The following is an 8575-nucleotide window of genomic DNA, read 5'->3' as shown; positions in this document are numbered from 1 at the left end:
TTGTTTGTATATATGCAGCTATTGTATATATATATACTAGATGGGAATGGCCCGTGCTAGCACGGGCCCAACATTTTATTTGTGGATGCTTTACATGGCACTTGGTAACGAAGAACAGCAGTAAAGAACTTAAAAAGTTGCAACATAGCGATGTAAAAACTAAAATTGCATTAGATGAATGACGTAAGCAGAACGTGTAAAAATGGTTGAGCTATGATTGATACAGATCTTTCGGACTCTATTTGTCTTCACAAAGTTTCCTGCCTTAGTCAATTTCTGCTTCTTCCAAGAAAGGTAAATTTGTATGTGCATTATAAAATGTACACACAGGAAATAATTGAATTTACTTGTTGATTTGAAGAGAACATGGAGTAATTGAATAACTCGTTCAACTTTTAAGTGTTGTCATGTTGCATCTTGCAATGCTAGCTGTCGTAGTTTGAATGACCATCTTAGAACAACTATTGGATGTGCTTTGCACTTTGCCCTCTTTGCCAAGCCAAAAATGAATTAAAGACTATTTAAATATGAAGAACGGTGATAAAGTAAATAAAATTATCTATTGCATTGGCGAACTTTAGACTAATAAGCCTTAGAATATATTTCACCTTTTAGCTATTCGGCTTCTTCAACATATGGGACACGCAGAGCCAAAGTGCTGCATCTGTTCAAGAGACAGCAGAACTCGCCAGATCATTTAGAAAGAAGCCAACCTTGTGCGGTTTGTTTTTATTCCATAAAAAAATATCAAAAAATTTGTCTGTACGTCTTCTCAATTTGATTCCACAGTTGGTAGAAATAAATGGCCGGGAATTTCACATGTCAGCTACAACTTCATGTGAATTTTTTTGAATGTTGCGCGTACTCTTTACTTTGGGCATTACTTTTGGAGAATTGACATTTTTGAAGAGTCAGAACAATATAGATTTAAGAAAGAAGAAGAAAATGATGAGATGAAGTCTAATATGTTTTTGACATATTTATCTCATTCACGTCCAGGTCTAACATGGCATTAGAGCTCTTTCACTTGGTCATGAGTTTGAAACTTAAAAGATCAATCTAATGAGCAGTATACAAAAAAGTTAAATTAGTTGTAGGAAAAGGTAATCTTAAAAAAAATGTTATGTTTTCTTCCTACTTAAATATATGAATTGTTCTACCAACTACTTTTGAAACTCATATTTCAGTGATATTACTCCATATACTATCTCTTGATGCATTATGAACAAAAAGAGGGCTCCAAGTATCTTTCACATATTTCACATTTCATCAGAATTTTCATTACCATCATTAAACTTTTAGTCATTTAAATAATAAACTCTTATTATGCAATCTTAGATTTCTTATTCTCACACCTCCAACCTTCTTGTGAATCATTACTTTTTTTTGTCATTTAATAACTTTAGTTCTCTTGTATTACGCCTTTCCACATGAGGTCACTTTTTATGGTATTCAAATTTTCCTCATATAACCATGCAACTTTAACAAAAACAATAAGTAGGTTGAAATTTTATCCAACACACTATTAACTGAAGTGAGTCTGCCATCGAAAGACAATTTTTTTTTTCAAGAAGTCATCTTATTGAGACATCTATTTAATATCTCAGTCAGATACTTTTGGCATTCTTCTTTGCACCTCAAGAAAGTCCCAAATATAGGTAACTCTTTAACCTTTCATCTAATTCCTATATAAAATCTCTGAGGTAAATCCTCTATACAATGGTGTTGTACATAATACTCCTATTTAATTTGCTCATTTTAAGTGCTTTTGAATTTAAGCTCATTTTTTGTAGTGTTTGATTGCCAGAAAAGGCAAAAAAAAAAAATTAAATCTAAAAGTTGGGTATAACCAACTTATGACTTTTAGCTTTTAGCTTAGAAGTCATCTTGTAAAAGCAATCCAAACACCCTCTTAGCCAGATTCACCCTTGAACCAGTTACTATCCCAAAAGTTAGGAGAATTCCTCCATGAACATATCAACAAAATGACATTTGCATATAAAATATGAGAAATTGTACATGGTGCACCTCCCATTCTATCAACCTGCAACCTCTTTACCCAATCCAAATTCTCACCTTTTTTTAGCTTTATGTTGAGAGTCTCTATCATCGAAACAAACAAATATGGGGACAAAACTCCATCTTAGCACTCTAAAAGATTTTAAGAGATCTTGAGGGTTTCCATTGATGAGAAATGAATTTTCACTATATATATGCAGAATTCAATCTATTTGAATCTCTGTCTTTTTTCAAAATTCATGTGTTTTATGATGTCTATAAACACGGTAAACTGAAAATTTCATTTTTTTCATCATTATAGGATTATGTCTCTTGCATCAAACTAAACCTGACAATATATGAATCATCACAGAAAGTTTCAGCTAAAACTTTATGTTTGTGCATTAATGTACACGACTGGAAAAAATAACAATAGTTTTACTCAAAAAGTCATGACTAACATCTCCATTATAATTCAAAAACTAATAAAATAAATAACGAAGAGAATGTGATTGTACTGCAGAAGATGTGTGATTAACTTTTAGAATAAGATACCTGTCAAAATAGGCCTTGAATCTCCACAAACATCTTTCATTGGTCAAGTGCATCACGGAAGACCCTACTTTCCTCCTTGTTTTAAACTGAGTAGATTTTTTCAGGGTTAAGCTTTCTTGCTCAAAGAATAGAGTGAATGTCATAAAACATTAATATGACATCTATATACTTTACAATGTGAATAAACATGCTAGTAAAACTTCATATATACACCAAATAGAAATAATAAATGCTATAATTACTTTGTAGTATGCGTAGGAGTGCATCTCATTTACCTACCCTTAAGCCTATCATATGGCAACATCATCACCATTTTAAGGAAAATAAATCGAAAGCTCATTTTATTGTTTAAAACATACAATTACATATTAAGGTTTTAAACTAAAACTAAAATTCCTTACCCCTATTTACGTCATCAAATGTTTTCGGCATCTTCATTCAAATTACTTAAATATTAGTAACATTTACTCGACAAATAGCATATAAACTTATTTAATAAAATTCATAGTAGAAAAACTAACAACAATTAATTTATCATTGGCCTAGTAGTACTTAATACACATCACTTGAGTCGAAAGATGAATAAATAGCAACTCTTAATATAATATCTCTATTTATGAAGGTAAATGCTACTTACACTAACCTCACTTAGTTGAAATAAGTGAAAACATATAGGTAGACTTTTTCATGTCAATCGATCCTCCTAACCTGTACACATATACACAACAAAGTTAGACTATACATACATTTTTACTCATGCAAGTTATAAAAAGGTGTTACATTTTGTTGTAGGAGTATCACCACTTGATACAGCTTGAACATCAAATATCTAGCTAAACGCATTTCAAATAAATATTTATTTAACAAAAATGATATATAATGCATATTATAATTATTGAATAGTTCTTTCTAGTGAATGTGAATAATGCATCCTTGGAATTATTAAATGAGAGATGATTTCCTAATAGAATCCTTAAGGGGGCATTTCATCAAACACCTTGGTAGTGTGAAAGTTCTTCCTTCAAATTCAGATCTCATAAAAGCATTTGAACACTCACCCAAAATGCAAGTATAAGTCTTCTAATAAAACATGAAGAGCAAAATCCAATATCTAGAAACGTTTATCCAGAAATGAAAAATATATAAAGCCTAAGAGAACTTCAGAAGTAAAATAATGGCTCCGATAAAATCGAGCAAAACCAAAGGTCGATAATCTTTCGGCCTCATTTTCTTGTGTTTTCAATTGTAGATATGAAAAAAATGAAGATGGAGACTTTACTTTCTCTGTGGTGTATCCATTTCTCTGCCCTTCACTTTCTCAGGTGTTCAAATGAATTTCTGGCGAAAAACACACACATGCAAGAGTATCCAACACACCCAAAATCCAAGAAATGCTAAAGTAGAAGTAAAAGGTGCAAAAGAAATTCAAGCAACATTAGGATTTGGGATTAACAAAAGAAGAAGAACACTTCAAGTACACCTGTTTTCGTATAAAGTACACGTGTTGTTGCCAGAGACGATTCTGTTCTTACCAGAATTTTGGCTAGGTTGGCTCATTCAAATAATGGGACGTTAATAGCATAATTTTCTGGGGTTGTCCCTCATCATCACCAAAGAAAGATAGTAGTTGTATAGTGTTGTTTCCTATTTAGATTTAGCAAAATCAAAGGAATTAGTTCAGGTCACAAGTTAATTTTAGCAAAAAGGGACAGCTTGTGAAATGAATCTGTGCCAGAGATGAACCATTAGCTGCAACTCTATTTTCTCCTCTTATATAATCCATATTTCCTTAAACCACTCTTACAGTTAAAACTCAAACATCACAAAAACGCAAAGACACATATGAGAAGACATTGACGGATTATGGCACCTAAATTTAAAAAGAACAGCCTGTGTTCATTTGAAATGAACTCAAAATTCGAAACTCACAACCTATAAAGAGGTTAAGAAGTAAGAATTAATATTATTATGTTGCAATAATTAACCATCACAAAGTGTCTGCTGCAAGATTACAAGTGTATAAAGTAACAACCATAAGATGCCTGCTGCAAGAATATAAACTGTTGAGATAGATGTAGCTGAAAAAAGTAGAGGAAGAAGATGATAAGAAAAAGAGTTGAAGAGAATAGAAAAGGCAGTATGTGTTTCCATTAACAGCATACAAACACCTTTGTTGGTAGATCTCTAATTTACTAAATCGAAATAGATGAAGATGAACCAATTACGATAGTTTTTGATAAATGAAATTTTAATTAGCCTGAGAATGAAAATGAGGGCATAATTAGGCTAAAGTTTGAGAAAACTTTGCAAGGCAAACTTCAAGTAAAGTTGAGAGAAATAGAAAACCTCAATACCACATATGAAGTCCTATTTCATTCAAGTTCATCACAAATCAAAAGCTAAGAATCCTTTCACTTCATATGAGATTAAATGATAAATTGTTCATTAATTTGCTATTAGAACCTGTCTATTCAGTGCCCAGAAAATGTAATCTGTTATTCCTGCAAATTACTGAAAAGGCTACACACCAGAAATAGTGGGGCAAGTTTATGTTAAATGTATCAACAAAAAGAGAAGGATAATACTCATATTAAATAAATATGAAGCAGAAGAAATTAGATTCTAAATGAACAAATTCAAACTTAAAAATACTTTTCCTTATTCCTGAAGAATGAGTGTCAAAGGGATTGGTGAAGAAAGATCTTCACAATTTCCGCAGATTACAAATTTATATCCCGATTTGGAGCAGTCAAAGTTAATAAAATGGGAAAAAGTTTAAAGCCGATTCGAAGTGAGAGCTATGCTTGCTGTTATTCGACTTTAGAGCACACCTAGACTCGGAACCACAAAAGCCTCTGTACATCAAAGTTATATACATATTTATTTCTATTTTCAAACATGCATGGGAAAATTAAATACAGTTTATGATACACAACCTAAGAATCCAAAGAAAAATGGAAAAAAGCAACCATTATAGGTTCTTTTCAAGAGTTGGACACATTACCGAAAAATTGGGGGAGAAGGGGAACTAAAACTTGGTGTAACCAAAGATTACAACAACACCGAAGAAAAATTTGAGGCAAAACTGAGATCCAAAACGATCATCATGATCTGACCAAGAGCAAAAGGCAGTGATAGAACAAATGTACAGCATATGGTAGATTCTACCGATGAACAAGGAAAGAAAGCATAAACTGGATACACATGTGAAAAGTGAATTTACAAATTTACCCCAAAGTTAACATTAGAATTACTTATTTGCCCTTGTTCGTCCTTCCCTACTGCCACTTCTAAATAAGACAAGAATATCAAAATTGAAATCAATATTATAATGGAACCTCGTCAAGAATGATAATTATGCATACTAATCAGTTGCTTTCTTTATCAAGTACTATCCCAAAGAATAAAAAAACAGTAATTATTTGATTCTTCATTAGTCTGATAATGCACATTTTGCTAGTCGTAGAAAAATTCCTTAAGATATATGTATGCTAAGGGAAAGAGAATCACCCACAGAAGCATGCCACTAAAATAGTTGGTTCTTCAAATTGGTTTTTCACTGCATTGTTGAGATTCTCTTACAAAAGACAGCCAGAAATATCTGTAACATCGTATATCATCACATTGACTGATTAAGGGTGATGTCATATAGGTGTAAGTATCTAGTAGGAGTACATGCAGTTTTTTGGTAGTTCTTTTGTGTATTCAAATAATTTGTGTGAAGTACCTACACCCATATCTCACCCACTCAACATGTGTACGTCAATGCAAATGAAAGGACCCAGGTAACATAGGTCACACTAACAACTTTTCATCCTCATTGGAGATGAAATGGAATTGAGAATAATTTCTACTTAAATAAATATGATGGGAAAGAACATGTCAGAGGCATAGTTATCACAAAGATAAGAAAATGTACTAAAGCAACTTAATGAAGCATATGCGCATTAGGTGTTTTGTAATCTCTCCATGAAAAACAGGATTTACATCACTTCAGCAAGTTAACCGAAGTTGAGCCAGGTACATTGACTCATATTTCCTAGTTTCTTCAGAGTATCTCACAGTTATTATCTAAGTCCATCTAATAAATGATCTCATTTAACAATATATATGTTTGAAATTGTCTCAAAACACACTTTAGAAAAGTCAACCAATCAAATGGCACCCAAAAATTGCTCAGAATTGCTTATCCTTTCATCCAATACATAGAGCTATCTTGGTTCTACCTGAAAGTGTGAATTACCCAAACTAACACATCAACTGATATATGTACTATTTTAGTAATAAGAGTACTTGCAGCATACATAAAAAGTTAACAGTCCATCATAAGTAATCCCCTGTGAAGGATCTCAACAATATCAAAGCATAAATAGTTGGCACATAGGAAAAGATGACTTGTAATAATTCAGACTGCAAAGAGAAACCCCTATGTTAAGGCGTAAGGTTATTGAATTGGACCTTGGAGAGGAAGTTGGATACTATCATATCTGATGTACTATTTTCAAAGCACAAAGACTTACTAATAAACTCATGTTGAGGCACAATTCGGTTACTATGGATATTAAAACCTTAGTAGCAATTAGAGTCCTCTTTTATTTCAAAGCATAAGGGATGGGTTTGTTTCTTCTTTTCTCATTATATAGGTAAAACAATATGGTTGGATCATGCAGCTTCCAGAATCAAATATAAGGCAAAAACACAAAGGCCAAAGCAGATTAGAAAAAAGTTGAAGAAACCACTCCAACCATTAAGAAAAGCAATTAATTGGTAGCCATATTGGACTCATTATCACCCTCTTATGTAGTGAAGGAAGCCAACATTGTCAATGACTACGTCTAAACTCCAACATCTCTGTTAACTTTTTGTTTTCTCTCATCAAATGTGCCAATGTTTTTCCAATCAATCACTAAAGCACTAATAAAACTTTATCAGAAAAGTAAGTATTTTCTACTATGTATAAGTGCAATAATAATCTCCCTTTATCTTCAAATATAATAGCTTAGACTCACCACCAGAAGCCAAAGAAAGTCAATACTGACCTAAAATCTTCATAATTGACAGAGGAATATGTTGTAGAAATCTGTAAATCTTTTATTTGATTGAAGCATTCCACCATCAAACACCTTTGTTGCACCAATTGTTAACCTGAAGAGAAAATGGTTATCTTTGAGCTTGGACTCAAAATCATCCATAAGATTACACCCGACTATCTAAATTCAAACATGAATAAGTATATCAGAAAAATTAGTACATGCATATTGAAATCCAATGGGAAACAACTCAAAAAAATAAATGGCAATTACAAATAATAGAATTTCAATAATAAAGAAAAATGCTTTAAAACCTCAAAAACATAAATATCTCGCAATTTGAATGCTAAATTCCTCAGTATCAGAAAAAAAAAAAAAGAGGAAAAAGGATAAGATTGGAGAACCATTAAGAAGAAAATTGTATAATTTTAGAGAGAAATTATGTAAAATGCTTAAAACCCTAAAATTTAATTAATTGTAGAAATCAGTGGTAGGAAGAGGAAGAATACAAAATTTGCCTGTACACGTGGTTTGCTAAGAAATAAGCACAATAACGTGCTTATACAAAAGCAAAAGTGATTGAATGACCAATCAGATCAGTCCAGGTTTAAAGTACAATTGATAGTGCTATTGGTACAATATACAATTTAACTTGCTTTTGGTACAATTTTCTTAAGCTATGTTAGTCCTGTCCAACTGTTTAATTAATTGAAGAAATCTGTGGTAGGAAGAGGAAGAATACAAAATTTGCCTGTACAGGTGGTTTGCTAAGAAATAAGCACAATACACGTGCTTATACAAAAGCAAAAGTGATTGAATGACCAATCAGATTGGTCCAGGTTTAAAGTACAATTGATAGTGCTATTGGTACAATATACAATTTAACTTGCTTGTAGTACAATTTTCTTATGCTATGTTAGTCCTGTCCAACTGTCCCTTCTAAATATGAGTAATAATATATATAATAGTTGTCTAGCATTTCTTTTTTGTAT

At 32.1% G+C, this 8575-nt stretch overlaps 1 long non-coding RNA gene across 8 annotated transcripts; it reads right to left on the bottom strand.

Moving 5' to 3' along the window:
- Nucleotides 1-153: 153 nt before the first annotated feature.
- LOC107059349 (uncharacterized) lies at nt 154-8046 on the bottom strand. 8 transcript variants are annotated; one of them, XR_001472614.1, is made up of 5 exons: nt 7898-8046; nt 3197-7698; nt 2554-2639; nt 609-1059; nt 154-489 (listed from the first exon to the last, which is right to left on the bottom strand). It is a non-coding gene; the product is annotated as an uncharacterized lncRNA (long non-coding RNA). The 8 variants fall into 8 exon arrangements; XR_001472615.1 differs by lacking the exon at nt 609-1059; XR_001472613.1 differs by lacking the exon at nt 154-489 and having other exon boundaries at nt 542-1059.
- Nucleotides 8047-8575: the final 529 nt, after the last annotated feature.

Source organism: Solanum tuberosum, unplaced genomic scaffold, assembly GCF_000226075.1.
Source record: "Solanum tuberosum cultivar DM 1-3 516 R44 unplaced genomic scaffold, SolTub_3.0 contig00063, whole genome shotgun sequence".
Taxonomy (NCBI): Eukaryota; Viridiplantae; Streptophyta; class Magnoliopsida; order Solanales; family Solanaceae; genus Solanum; species Solanum tuberosum.
This window is presented reverse-complemented; position numbering and strand designations above follow the sequence as displayed.